Source organism: Mytilus californianus, unplaced genomic scaffold, assembly GCF_021869535.1.
Source record: "Mytilus californianus isolate M0D057914Y unplaced genomic scaffold, xbMytCali1.0.p SCAF_1, whole genome shotgun sequence".
NCBI lineage: Eukaryota > Metazoa > Mollusca > Bivalvia > Mytilida > Mytilidae > Mytilus > Mytilus californianus.
Window position 1 is genome coordinate 119,309,385 of NW_026262581.1, and position 16,973 is coordinate 119,326,357.

Consider the following 16,973-nt stretch of genomic DNA (forward strand, 5'->3'; position numbering starts at 1 on the left):
TTTTTGCACTTATGGAAGGAAAAATATGATAAATGCAAAGAAATGACATCTTGGTGTTCATATTTTAAAAGGACAAATAATATTGTTAAACGATAAAAAAAAAAGACCACTCACCAGTATACATGCAAACTATAAAAATATCAAGTTCTATAAATGATTTATGTCTAGCAGTGATTTTTACAAGATTTTGCACACAGATTTTTTGACACGTTAAATTTGAAGTAAACATCTTAGTAATAATGCATTTAGCTCTCTTATTTCCTGCAAAATTATTAAATAAAAAAAACCTAGATGTATAGTTACTATGAATATACACATAATCGATACAAAAAAGTTCCTGGAATCGTTCTCAGTATATTTATTAAAACAATCCTCATACTTTGCCTCAATAATAAGACTATGCTAGTTTAGTCCATGTTTAATTCATACGAAGTAATTATATGGTCACCAAATGTATTAACCATTCTATAACTCATACGAAGTAATCATACGGTCACCAAATGTATTAACCATTCTATAACTCATACGAAGTAATCATACGGTCACCAAATGTATTAACCATTCTATAACTCATACGAAGTAATTATACGGTCACCAAATGTATTAACCATTCTATAACTCATACGAAGTAATCATACGGTCACCAAATGTATTAACCATTCTATAACTCATACGAAGTAATTATACGGTCACCAAATGTATTAACCATTCTATAACTCATACGAAGTAATCATAGGGTCACTAACTGTATTGACCATTCTTTAACTCATACGAAGTAATTATATGGTCACCAAATGTATTAACCATTCTATAACTCTGGTCGTTGTACATCTATATATACAAAGTGCTACGCTTATTTACATTTTTGTGGTATTTTTACTTTGAAAACTCCACTTCTGATTCATATTCATATAAAAACGAAGCAGGTGACCCAATAGCTATTTTACATCTTTAACGTGAGTTATCAAACAAAAGCGTCTCGAGGTTTAAGATAATTCTACGATTTTTTTTTAAAGAGTATGATATTTCAAGATAATTTTGCGGTTGTTTTCGCCGATTTTATGTTCATTCTTTACAAATGTTAATGTATTCTAAGATTTTTGTTCAATCATATTTATAAAAATAAAACAACAACATTAATTATTTGTTTAATTTTCAGTTACATTCAAAATGTATTCAAAATCTTACGAATATGTGTGACATCGCCAAATTAGTGTTCTTTGACGGACATAGATATTATAGGCCATACCTTGACCTATAATGGTTTACTTTTATAAATTGTAACTTGGATGGAGAGTTGTCTCATTGGCACTCGTACCACATCTTCCTATATCTATGGATAAATGTATAAAACTAGATATTCACAATATGCTAGAAAATGCACCATACAATGAGTTCTATCTTAAATGTCAGAAAAAGGATTTATGGTACTACATTTTTGTAGAAACAGGAAAAAGTAACAGTATTTTATCTATGTTCAAATCTGATTAGACCATTTACAAATACAAATCAAGATTTATAACAAATTAGGGAATCGTATGAACTCCAAACAGAACGTGACATGATGCACATACAGGGTCTATATAGGGAAGCGTAACACATTGCAAAATAACTGTTTCTCGATTAGGCCAAGACTTTCAAACTTCTTTTGGAAAGGCAAAGCGAATCTATACTCAGTCAAAATGTTACAATAAGGATAGGACCCAATCGGTAAATTAAACAGACCAGACGACTTTTCTCGTATCTAGAAAATGGGAAAACTTGTCTCTTGTGAGTTGATACAGACACATCGTATTGATCAATTAATTCGTGATGATGACCATAAAACTAGTGTACTGTCGATGGTATGTTACTGCTGAGAAATGGGAAAGCTGAACTCGTTAGATAGATCCTAGTTTGAAGTCGCTAGTCTGTGTCAATATCCAGAAAAAGATTCAGATATGACGCAGACCTATTAGTTTCTGTATTATCCTTATTTAAGGGACATATGAGATGCAAGCAATAACTTGAACGTGAGTAACTGAGTGACAGGATATCATCAATAGATCTGAATGTCAAATAAGAAAATTTGGCAAAATCTTTTCTTTTTGTCTTTGTAAAGCTTTTTAAAAAATAATTCCCTTTCATTTGAATACAAGAACAAGTCGGTCAGTAGGGGTGCACAATGAATATATATTGAAAAACCGACTGCGTGTTGAAATATCAATCCATAACTCATGATCAACAAATATGGTGTCGATTTAAAAGTGCAGCATTTTAATGATATTGTCCTCGATATATTTAGTATTGTAATCCGTATGCTTCTTCACCAAGTAAAACAAAAAAAATGAAAGTGTTGATATCATTGCAAAATTGTAATGATATAAATTGTGATTTTGGAGTAGATCCTCAGAAAATCAACACCTGATTGACACCGCTGGTTGAGAATACCTCATCACAATATTCTTAAATTTCCATCTTTCACTGTAGAAAGAATTGTCATGAGAATTTCAGAAAGATTTTTAGTCGAACATCTAGAAGAGCCGGCTATGTATCGCATTTGGTATCAATTAACAGATGGGAGAATTACATACTTTTGTTTTTGATGTTTATTCTAAAGCAGAGAAAGACTTATAATTTTCAAAAATCTTCTCTGTCGTGCATGAGGTATTTGTTTAAGTGGGTTCCCAAGATTTGTTTGAACTCCCAGGATCTTTTGTTATATAATCCAAATAAAGACTTTGCATATTAACCAATATTGTTAGAAGCTTTGACTGCTGGAACAACAATATATTTGTGATTAAGAGATGATAAAGCATTCACAACCTCGGGCTTCTTGACAGGGAAAGATTGTATCAATATACAATTAAATTTCCATCAAGACATGTCTTTCTGCCGTAAGGTGTATATCCAGGTACCTATACATCTATATCTCAGCTACCCTCAAAAGTAAACAGGTTCTGTGTAAAGTATTACATAATAAAATATCAAACATATAGGTTTACTAAATAAAGAGATCGGCATTTTTATTTTTTTGAAAAATGCAGTCATTAGAACGCGATACCATAAACTAAATCTTATGTTGTGCTGTAACAGCACTGTCCCAGGTTAGGGGAGGGTTAAGGTGCTCACAAAAATGTTAACCCCGTCCCATTCTTTATGTGACTGTCCCAAGTCAGGAGCCTGTAGCTCAGTGGTTGTCGTTGGTTCATGTCTCTCATATTTGTTTTTTCGTATATTGTTTTGTTATAAATTAGGCCGTTAATTTTCTCAATTGAACTGTTTCATATTTTTCATGTCGGGGCCTTTTATAGCCGACTATGCGGTATGGATTTTTCATATTGTTAACGGCCGTACGGTTACCTATAATTGCTTATATCCACTTCATTTGAACTTTGGTGGATTGTTGTCTCATTGGCAGTCATACTACATCTCCTTATTTTTATATACACTACATTTCCATTTTTTATTGTTTCTGCAATAAGTCTGACAAAGTTGCAAAAAAGACTATTTGGAATAATTTGGGCCCTTTCAGACCAATAAGTAATCATATATGGAATGTTAGCAGAAAAAGAATAACCACTCGTATACAACGTTATGCTTAACTCCAGAATCTAAATATTTTATCAACCTTCTCATCAACAAATACATGAATCAAAATGTATTTCTATGTCGTTATCGATGGTGGTGGACTTAGCTGTCAGTCCTTTAAATTACAATCCACCCAGTAGTCTTTACTTCTATACTGTTTAGATTATACATTTGATTTTACATTTTCAGTTTATAAATATGATTGTACTTCAAACCAAAAAGAAAAACATTCAATCACCAAAATCAAGGGTAATCCAATGAGGTACGGAAGGGTCCTACAAGTAATACTCGCCATTTTGCTCACTACAAGTAAACATCCGGTAATTAGTCGATTTCATTGGTAGGTCATAAACGAGGAAAGGAGGACGGGATTGTGGCATTGATATCCTTTTACTGCCCTGATATTCCGTATCAGTCAACCATTATGTCAACACGGAAATGATTTATTTATAATCACAAACCCACCAAAAATCACGTAATAAAGGTGTTCGTAATACATTCGAAGGGATGACCTCTTGAAGTCCTGATCCTCGATCAAGGAAATTCTGATAGGAACCACGAGACCTAGAATAATACATCAACAGGGAGATATATACTCTAAATTTTGGGTGATGATGAAATACTGCTAAACAAAAATCGAAAGGTCGCAATGGAAAGTAATATCGAATAGTTCTATTTTTTTAAAAGACCATCACTGTCAATTGCTATGGTAATATCAAGCTATGTAGCACACATAAGTGTATCTATGATATCTTTTATTTCAAATTTAATAGAATGGATTCGAGAAAAAAAGGCTTGAAAACTGAAATATTCATTGAAAATATATCATCTACGTAGCGGAACGTAAATTAAAAGGATAACGCTAGCTTCTTTTCTTTCTTGTTATTCATTGATAACAAAAACAAGTAACAACAAAATAACAAAAAATATCATTATATCATATACAAGAATGGTCACAGTTTCTGAAAGCTAGCTCAAAGAACTTAATAACTGTTTATATGAAATCATGCCGCCCTACACTATAATATCGGTTTTTGCACTTCATAGAAGATTTCATACAGCAATGTTAAAAATAAGTCGTCCGATGTTCTTAAATTTTTCGTATGATGATTACCCTGGGAATAAATTAAGATATAAAAGGAGCATTGATCTACACTATTTCTAACAGACTGTTCAGTGGTTGTCGTTTGTTGATGTGGTTCATAAGTGTTTCTCGTTTTTTTATATAAATTAGACCGTTGATTTTCCTGTTTGAATTATTTTACACTAGTCATTTTGGGGCCCTTTATAGCTTTCTGTTCGGTGTGAGCCAAGGCTCCGTGTTCAAGGCCGTACTTTGACCTATAATTGTTTACTTTTTACACATTGTGACTTGGATGGAGAGTTGTCTCATTGGCACTCATACCACATCTTCTTATTTCTATGTACAGCCTGTTATGTTTGCTCTTGCACCACTGTCCTATGTTAAGAGAGGGTTTAGCGCTCATAAACATGTTGAACCCTATCACATTCTTTATGTGCATATCCTTAGTCAGGAGTCTGTAATTATGTGGTTTTCGTTGGTTGCTGTCTGTCATATTTGTTGACCGTTTCTTGTTCTGTCACCATACTGCATGCAGGCTAAAACAGTCTCCTGAAACAATAATAAGAAACATATCAAAGAGACAACTACTTGTGATGGAATAATTTGAGAAATCAAATTAAAGTACATAAGGAGGACAACAACTATACAGGATAGCTTTTTATATCATATACTGTATTATCAAGGTATGTTTTACCTGTGATTTTGTCCTATGTAATTCCGATTGGTTGATTGATTGTTATTTGCTTGATATGCAGTGGCAAATAGTTCATGCATATTCAAGACGAATACATATCAAATAATAAATTAATTTAATACTTTTAACAAAATTGGTTTTCTAAGAAGTGCGGAAAATTTAGTCTGCCACTGGAAAATGAGGGTATTTTCTTCATGTCCAAAATTTTGCCTTGATAATGGTCTCCTACGCATTCCTCAGAGTTATTGCGAGGGATCTTTTTCATATAGAAACTGGTTGTCTTGTTGTTATATTGATCACAAAAAAAAACCAAACTATTTAACCCTGCAATCTATTAATATGTCTGTGCTCTTCTTAAAAGTAAGTCAGATCGAAACATTTTATCTTTCTGAATATACATATTCTGCAGTATTTAGAAATGACCACGCAGGAAGTTACGGTAAGACTGTTAACAGACTATCAGACCATTTATTACTATTCACCTATTGAATTGTTTGCACGGTTATGGTGTGATAGAATTTATTGGGCTCCAGTGTTTATGCAGGACATACTGACAACAAAATATCCAATAACGTCCCCCCAAATCGATGGATATATTAAATCAAAACATAATTTAAAAGCAACCACCGAACTATAAAATCATAATCAAAACAAACAATATTTAAAAAATACATTTACTTTGAACTTAACATTTTTTTTTATCAATCAAAATACAAGCGGAGTGATCTCTCTTTTCTCAATCACTTTTCAATCACAATTGTGAATGAATGAATACATTATTCTCATAAAACAACATATACATATTTACAATATACAAATTTGTAGTGCATGTGTGAATTACATATATAATAAACACAAAAATTTCTAACCTGGAGGAACGACCTTCTCTTGGACGTTCTTATTAAATTTACACAGTTTTTCTAAAATGATTACATTGTTAGGAGAAAATAGTTGTTCAACCTTATAAATATTAACATTTTCATGACACAAAGGGGGAAGCAGATTTTTTCTAGCATTATTAAAGTAACTACATGACATAATATAGTTATATTCGCCACAGATTTCCATCTAGTCACAGAGAGGACACACTCTTTCTCTTCTTAGTTGAAGTTAGTATAGAAACAATATAATACAAGTATCATATACGTCCATGAGAGCTTTCCTACATTTTTACAAAATATACGAACAAACGTAAGGGGGCATGTATTGCATTCACACGATAACGCTGGTAGTCTTAATTTAATCCTATGAAACGGAATTCTTTTCTGAATTAAATGCATCTTTAAAAAAAATAAACATATCGCAATTAAAACACGCAATTAATATATAACATTAAAATAAACTTACGTCCGATTCGTTGCTTATGTAAATAACGATAACACACGTTTGCGCGGGAATTGTTTAAGCACGCATTTCTTAAAATGTTTAAACCATTAATATTTTTAAAAAATGACATTTTTGAAGTATGATACTCTAAATTCAACGACAAAATTCATTATTATTTTTATTTTTTAATGACTATGCCATCATCAAATTGTGAAGGTGAATCGTCCGACAAAAATGCTACAATTTATGGAAAATTTATGAAATAAAAATCTGGGAGAAGAAAAAAAAATGTTGTGATGAAGCTTTATCTATTTTTGTGAACAAAAAAAAATGCGACACCAAAATAAAAAAAAAACCAACAAGTTATACATGTACGTATATGTCTTAGCTGTGTATATAATACACCAAGGTGGATATCCTGAATAAGAGGCAAAGAATGTGTCTGCCTTAAGCTTTATTATTAGAACAACTTGAGGACATTCTTTTATTTTAAGAGTATTTTTTCTTCTTCGGACGAGCTTATTCTTAGCAAATTTTTTAAAGTTATCTCCTCCTTTACCCTAATGGCATTACATTTTTACCTCATACGTCCCGAAATTCACATGTTACACGAAAATTCAAGTTTGACATGTGTCGTTGCATACAGTGTAATTGTCCTTGAAAGGCAAACATTGAGGCGAAACGCCATCTCAATCCCATGACAGCCTTGATTGAGAAACATTCAAAAGTCAAAATAAAGGATCCCTCAAACGGGTCTTACGTATGATTCGTCAAGCGTACGTACCTTTCGTCAATTTGGGTGTATCTCATTTACACCAAGATATTATTGTCAGATACATTTGAATTATTTAGGAGGTGGTCTTCAGCAATTTGACATTATTTTATGGAAAAGTATGATTGATGCATGTTATCCAATTACTTTTTAAAATGACATATTTGTGTAAACGTTTAAACTTTAGCTGTAAAAAAGGAGCCTTGAGTTGAATTTCCTTTGATCAAAGATATTAGGAGACACTAAATTATTCATGATAGTTACAATATAGATTATATTTGTATACAATGTAATGCTTTCTCGAATTATTGAACGTACGGCACAGAGGTCAACTTTTGTATTTGTTATATACTTTTGTAACTTATTAGCACGTATACAGGCCATATGTCTTTTGTTTTGTTACTTGTGTTGTTTGGCTGCTGTCTTATTGATGTAAAATACCCCAAAATCTCCTTTAATGCATGCTTAGGATACCAGAATGTCTCAGTGTATTTAAATATTATTTTATAAGTTTATTTTAAGATATGTCGAAAGAGTCCCTTATTTAATTGCTTTTTTACAGTAAATATTCTTTAATATGTTTTGCTTTTGTCACAGAGTTAATGTGTTGTTTCTCGTATTTATACGATATATTAATTATGGTAGTTTGAATACGTTGCTACTATATTCTCATTTAAGCATGTAGAAAATAAGAATAAAGGGGCATTAAGTTGCATTGGATTTAACGTCACCGTCCCGAACAGACATAGCATAGTATGTTCACATTCCGCACAGCCGAAGGTACGTTTTAACTGCATGACAGAAGAAATCTAAATAGCAATAATTGAATATCCCATTGAATCCTAGGGGTGTCCAACGCTGATGTAGGTATATGATGTACACGTATGTCTGTTTTTACATGTCATAGATACGCGTTCAAATAAGATGATATTTGTGATTACCTTTATCAATTGAGTGATAATGTACAGAATATCTTGTCAATTGTAAAACCAGATTCGCCCAATTAACAAAGTTTAAACAGATACACAATTTGGCAATTAACAGACGAAATATAACGCATGCTTGATCACATAAAAAATAATTAGGAAATGAATTGTAAGTCAGTTGTCAGAAATTCGTGAAGAGAAAAAATGAATGACGTGCAACTGTCCTGCTATCTGCACTTTAATCTTTGTAAATGTTCCTTCTTTATGTAGGATTTTGTTAACCAGATTGTCTATATAACGACATCTGGTGCATGGAGAGCTGTTTCATTGGCAATCATACCAATTCCTCTTAGATTAATATATCTTTGTCATAAGCGAGGTTGTTGAAAGTGTCTCTTAGGTCAGGATAAATCATAAAATTCATCGTAAAGTTACGACACAAAAATACATGTCTTATGCAGATTTCAGGTTTATCATACAATTATTTCATTTTACAATAAAACTTTAAATTTGCTACATTTGGTCGAAAGAGGGTTAACAAGCTTGATTTGAACTTTGGTGGATAGTTGTCTCATTGGTAATCATACCACATCTCCTTATTTTTATATTGGTATGTTTTAAAGTGTTATTAGACTAAATTGTGGTATGAAAATAAGACATTACGTCCTAAAAAACTTATGTAAGATTTATTATCCGTTACATCTATTAGGGGAGGGGGTGTTTAAATAAAGAGTTGGATACTTTTCTTGAAAATTATTGCTAAGAAGAGAAGAGAAAAAAAAAAGATTTTTTTTTTCATTAGGTAAACATAATTGCTTTCCGTAAGGAAACAAAATAATTCATCTTTGAGATTAAATTCTTTGCATACTCCTGTATCTTGTTGATTTCTTTTTATTTTAAGTCTAAAAAATTGTTTGTCCGGATACAAAAAAAAACATTACCTATCCCCTCTCCGTTACAAAAGTTGAAATGTCGTTGACTTAAATATGTGACCTTCATATTTCGTGTAAAGCGTACATGTAAAGCGTGGCTACGCCGTTAGTTTTCTCTTTTGAATTGTTCCACATTTTTCATGACATTTATAGCTTACTGAATGGTTGGGGTTTTGCTTATTGTTGAAGGCCATACAGTGACATTCATTTAATTACATCTCGTCTTTGGTATTTAGTGTACATTATTGTCATTAGCAATCATACCATATCTCCTTTTTTTTATACCAACTAAATGTATCTAACTGTTCAAGATGAAATGTCAAACACACCTAAAAATTACATTCGCATTCTATCAACACTATAGAATAAGATTTTAACCAACATGAATTTCGTTACAACCAATTTTAGAATGCTCGATAGAGAAAAGCTCAAGATAAAAGACGTAAAACTGTTTATTCTGTAAAACAGTTTATTCTAGATTGATTTGCTGGTCGGTGAAAAATAAAAGAGAAGAAAAATATAAAAAACTAAGACTGAAAAATAATACATTGTCAATGTTTGACAAAACTTATCTAAATACTGGAATAAGAACCACTATTAAAAATTAGTCCCGATGATCATTTATACTGTTTAAAGTATTCCCTATATTTTTTTATAATGACATACATAATTTTTTATCCGAAAATTGAGCTTACTGTCGAAAACATTATGTCCTCACTTTTATATTTATTAAATAACATGAAAGCTTTTTTAGAAGTGTTTCCTTTTTACCTCTCAATAAGTTATATTGGTAAATAAACCGAATTGCAAAGTATTGACTTAAATAAAATTGTAACATAACACTTCATTCTGTAAGGACGCTGTTTACCACCCTCCGCCACTATTCAAGAATTTTAGATAGTTTTTAATATTATTCAAATATCTAACATTATATAATGTTTTAATGAAGTTTGAAGTATCTTAAGGGTCTATAATTTATCATAATTTTGTCTGGTGCATTTGATAATTCTATACCATGATAACAATAAAAATAAAACATCATTGCACTCAAAAATATGAACTATGGACATGGTAATTTCCGGGTGCAATTAATAAACGCAAAATCTTTCTAACGTGATGCCCGTAAAGTGATTGCACTAAGTGTCTAATTATTCACTTCATCGCAGCAAATTTGTTTTTATAAATGGCGTATTAATTATTCCTGTTCTCTTCCTTTAGATTAATTCTAACACAAAAACATAATTCTTGATATACGAAAGGCAGATACAGAAACTATTTATGGGAAACTTGATTTACACATCAAACCACACCTGTTAAAATAAATACTCAAGATTGATTTCTTAATTATTTTGTATTTATATATAACAATCAGTGATTAGGTTAACATTTAATTCAATTATACTCTCCTACATTTTTAATTAAAACACCTTCCTTAAATTCTTAATATTGAAGAAAACACACCATAAAGGTAATAAGCAAAAAAAAAAAAATCGAAACTGAAAACCGTCCTAGAAATTAATAACGAAAAGTCAATCTTTCAATTTGGAACATTGCAATCCGGAAGAATAGCCTTTCTCTTCAATTATTCTATAATTCCGGCCATACATAACAATGAATAATGAATATGTTTTTGGTTACGTGGTTATTGTAGCATCCAATGGAGAAAGCAGTGGCAAAGCTTCCTCACATTCAAACACTGAGAATTGGAAATATTCAGTTTTTGCACGTTCTCCGAGCGGACGTTACTGATTATAAACTCAAGATGAAACGTTCTGGAAAATAGTAAAAATGAAAAAAAAATAAATAAAAACAGAATTATTATGGGAATAAACTCCTCAAGTATCAACCTTGATTTATTTTTCTACTTTCTATTCTCATGGAACACGCCGATTCCCCGTAAATATAAACAGTTTATCAAATGAGATGAGGAGAATATCAACATCGATTGATATGCAGCCGGCAAATACACTTTTGAATTAAAGTCACTAATAGTCTTGGCAAATAATTGTGCAAAAACGTTTCCATTCATTCACTTAAACAAATCAAAATGCAAATAAATTTACTTCATAGTATACAGCATATTCAGATTTTTTTATTCAAAGGGAATGGGAGGGGTGGGGGCAAAAATGCCACTTCTGTTTTTATGTTCTACCTAAGAATTTCCTGCAAGTTAAGGAGTCAGGCCACTGATTTATGGATTCAATGGACATCTATGATTCCTAAACAAGATTCCGAATTTATCGTTTCCTTGAAGTTTGGTCCCAATGAAATCGTCAAATGATTTTGCACGATTTTTTATTCAAAATGTTCGGATGTTTTAACACGTAGAAAAAAAAGAGAGAGGGTAGGCACATGTAACCTGCCCCAAAATAAGATCGTTTTTACGATAGCAAAAACATAATATTTTTTTATTGAGAAAATAAATAAACGGAATACAAAAGGTTGGGTTTACCCCAACCCTGTTATACTATCCTCAGTCCAGACATATCAGTGCATGTTCATAGATCTCCGTTGTAGTAGAACTTAGAAATAATGCATCCAAGTCTATTTGATTTAGTTGTTTTCCTGTGAATTGTTGTTAAATGTTTTGCCTCCATTGATACTGGTAAAGGTAATAGGGTAAAGCAGCAATTTCAGTTTAATTTCACGTTTTATTCCTCTCAGTTTACGTGCTCACGCTATTGTTCTGGAGTCTGTCATATATAAATTTGTTTTTAAAGCAATCACATTCTCTCTAGTTTTCTTTAGAACATCTTTAAATATCAATCATGATCTCCAATTCTCAAAACGTCCATTGCATACGCGCGTTTGCAATCTGACACCTCATCCTGGACACTTTCCGCGCCACATGACACTTCTGTTGATATTGAACATTTGCGCATCCGCAAACGGATGGCCGGAAAAATAGAGATTTTTTAACTACTCGTCCGGCTAGCCAGAACAATAGACACTCCGTTAGAATAAACCTGGTCGTTAGTTTCCTATGGAGATTGTTTCACATTTTGTCATGCGGCCCTTTTATATCATACTATATGGTACGAGTTTTCTCATTGTTGAAGACCGTACAGTGACCTATATAGTTGTTAAAATCCTGTTCCTTTGGTGTCTTGTGTTTAATTGGCAATCATATATCATCTCCTTATTTTCATTCATATATGTTTATGATGACTGAACATCCAATCACAAACTGAAAAGGAAAAAGAAAAAGAAAGAAAATAGTGCACAAATGTAAAATTAACGAATGATCTAAGACAATTAATTACAAAAGGATACATTTTTGTACGTTTAAAATCATGAAGGAGGAGCTATAGTTGTCATGGATAAGACATTTTATAGGAGATTAAATATTAAAAATTGTAGAGAAAAAACACACGATCCAATGTCTTACTTCTCGTTCCTGTAACTCATTTTATATGAAAAGAAACATGCTATATGACAGAACGTGTTCATATTGTTTTGATTGATGTGGATTTTTGAATAACACGGCGAGAAAACTTCTAATATTGCTTTCATGACAGAAATATTCATAGAATCTGAGTTGTATTAGTAAAATTGACAACAAGAAAGACAAATCAAAGTAAATGTAAGTAGCATGGTCCTGAAGACCTATTATAACCTTACAATGAAGAAATACCAGACACTCTAACTAGTACATTAACAGATAGGCATCTACAAACCAGACAAATTCTGTTAATTGGACACTGTCAATATGTTGCCAAAGCAGTCTAAAGTAATTCAATTTCATAAAAGCCTATAGACATAATGAATATTACTGAATAGAGCAAAAAATGAGCTTATAAAATTATTGGACGCTCAACAGAATACTACAAATGCAATAACTTTACGCCAAGTATATACTTATAACATACCCAATAACCTCTACATATCTTCACTAGTTACATGAACATGAAAGGTTGAAAACAAAACTATTATTTTTTTGGCGAAAATGACCCTCCTCGTTTGGAATTTGAAAAACACATCATTGAAAGTCAAACAGTTTCTATATTATTTTTATGTATGTAAATTCATTTTTGTCAATGAAATGCTGAACGTAGGAAACATTTCAAAATAAAGAATTTTCCCATCATATGTGATGACCTGATTTAATTAATCCCGTGAAAAAAAAATCTGATATTTCATTTTTCACAAACTCGTATGTTATGGTTTAAAAATTGAACTTTTTAGTAAAGGAGAGGTTATTGTGAGAGCAATTTTTTGGTAACTGAAATTGCGAAAATAGTAAAATTAGGCAAGACTTCTTCTTTATAATTAATTATCAATTTTACTAATAAAAGAGGAGGGCAATATAATCTGGACACACTTATAACATCCATATGTCGTCATAAACGTGTCCAATTTGATTGATTGATTAATTGTTGTTTGTTTAACGTCCAGTGGCAAATCTTTTTTTTATTTTTCATATTCAATAATGTATTATTTTTCTAGTCAATATTTTCCAATTGGTTGATTTGTTTTAACAGACAAAAAGGGTGCGTCTGAAGTTAAATTAAATCTTGTTCGGTTCCGCATGCTGCACCCGTCGAAATGTCCTATGTATGGTTATCTTCAGAGGTTATCTTATAAGTGTTTAAACCCTGTGAAAAAATGTATCATTCGTTCGTCCAATAACACAGAATATTTGTGAGAAATTGGTCTTAATACTCATACTTTCTGTAGCAAATAATGACCATTACGGGTCTACATTTAGATTGAAAAAGTTCCAGATTCGACAACTTAAAGTAATTATGTTCGATCAACGAAAAATGTAATGAAAATTACGCTACACTGCAATCTAGGCTTATATGTATTGATTAAGAAAATAAAAAATGCAGAAATTTTCATTTATTTAGATGTTCACTTCGTCATTCCTGTTTAAATGTAAATTACTCAAATAATACCGTTGACAATCGGAATGTTTTCACGTTGTGCTTCATATACTGCCGTGATTTCAAGCTTTTTGGAATTAAGGGAATTTTGATTATTTGTATAAATATACTTATGCTTGGAATTCGGTATTTTTTTAAATATATATTTTTTAACGATAAACGGACTATCGGTGTACTTACTACCTTTGTATTTTTACTCATCATTCTTGATGAATTGCTATCTTTCTGATAATTTACTGTAAACATAAACATTTTCCTGCCATCAATTTTTTGTTTATATTGTTTTTGTTGTTGCTATGAAGTAATAAGTAATATATTTTTATGCACCATTTTTAAGTTTTTGTGGATACCACTAAAATGATAAAAATGGTAAGACACATGGACTATCACGTTGTGGTTTATTGCATACAACCCTATATCTTGTAAGCTATAAATATATATACATCCTTATTTCGTCGCCATTTACTATGTCTTGCAAATGCCAAATAAGTAGTCTGTATGCAAATACTTTCAATTTCCCTACAGACTTCAAATGTTTACACATTTATGTAATGCCTTACTATGAGGCAATAGACTTTATAATTAGAATTTGACGCTGCTTGTTTCCTGTAATCAATATAAGAAAGGAATAAATTTCACATGTTACTTGTTTCAATGGTTCTTGTTTTAAGATTCCCTCATTCTTGAATGATTTACATTCACCATAAACACAGAAATACAATTAAAGAAATTAACTGAAGGAAAAGTTCCCACAGAGATTAATCTGGTCTAATGAAAATTAACTTTTTAACGCTAAGCCATAGTTTTCATCATGCAATTTTGACCGGGACGAACAGGTGCCCGTTTCCGTAATAGAAAAAGATAACAGGTGCCCGTTTCTACATAAATAGGACAGTATGATTTATACCGATTCTTCGAATTCATTACACGACAGTAAATGGCGGAACAAAAAGGTTAATCAAAGTCATTTATAAAAAAAATGATGAATATGCCATACAATGTTCTGCGAAATGACATTATAATTCCCTCAAAAACCAAAACATAAACGTTTTCTGTCAAAGTAAACGGAAAATTACCCTACAATTGATCACTTTTCATCGTGGACAATATCATATGTTTATTACCGCCGATACAATGTATGTCCCAGGAGTCAGTTCTCGGATAGCCATAGTGAAACATCACAGTCGATACATGACACTAAACCTATTTCCCTTAAATCGTTTCGGCTGAAATGAAAGTGGCTGCCATGCCGTTTGATTAATGAACATAGAAAAGTCATACGTTACATCATACGATACATTTTATCTCTACATTATCAACGTAAATAAACGTTAACTTATCTTTTAGCTTGCCATTTTGATCTCAAGTGACCAATATGTAAAATCACGCAATTCCGAGGAAGGATAAATAGATCTTATTTGATATGTTGTTTTACATGTTACATGGTAATAGCCACGTTACCAGAAGAAAAAAACAATTGTAAGCATTATATATATATGAGAAAAAAGCGAGACACTAGTAATTATCGTTTATTATCCATTTCATGTAGGCAAAATAATTTTTTTACAAACAAGGTCACATCAGGTTGGGTTCATATTGCTCAATCTTTAGTTTTTTGTGTTTTGAGTTTTGTCTGGGACTATTATACAAATATATAGTATACTAGTCCCAGGTTTTGTGGACTCTTTTTTGTGGTTAATTTGTTTTTTCTTTTAGTCATGGAGTTGTCTATCCTTTTTTTACTAATGGGCTTCTGTTGTTCCCATTTATACATGTATCATAACATTGATATTAGCCAAAATCATATGATAAACAGACAAGGTGATATTATTTACAACGCAATTCAACCGAACACTTTAAGTATACTTACACGAAACTAAAGGATGGCGGGATAATATACATGACAAAATTGATATATCCATGGTCATCTGTGACAAATGTTCACCAACATTCAACAAAGTCATGACCGAATGACTTGTATATGTACATTCTGTAACACAGGAGACGCAGTTTCGAATATTATTATTATTGTTAGTAGTAGTAGTAATAATTTAATATATTTGGGGGAAATTTTCGAACATCCAATGGCAAAACCCTACCAAAATATAAGGATAGTTATCTAGAAACTGCAACCTCCGAGAATGAGTTTTAAACAGAAAAAAAAAAACATACTTCTCTAGATAGGCAAGAGTTGAGTTAAAGTGTATTTGTATATATTTTGTTGTTGCCTCTAAAGTGTATATTAAATGGTTACGATATGTTTTGGTCTTTTTTTGTGGTACAATCAGTTATCTAAGTTTATGTCTGCCATGCCGTTTATACGCTATGACATCTATAAACTTTTTCCAAAACCAAATTTCCCCCAAAGAATGTCATTTCTCAACTGGAATCACATTATTATGCAAGATTAATTCAACAGTTGAAGATCACACAATGATGATCTTTTCGTGAAGCAAAATTAATACAAGATCACAGAATTGTTATAATATCTTTATTTTGCAGAAATAACGCCAATACAGAAATGAGGTTGGTTTTTCAATATTACCTACAAACGACATTTTCTTTCCAACTAATCCACATTTTTTTTTAAATATACCAATAATGTTTTTTTTTCGACTGAACTTTTTCATAAACCAGATATTTGAATTTCTTATGGTTATCTTCATATAAAAATTTATGAAAAAATGGATTTCTATTGCCTACATTGCGGACGTCTGTTATGTACAATGTAACATATACAAGACCATAGAAGTGCTATTATATCTTTATTTTGCCGATATTAC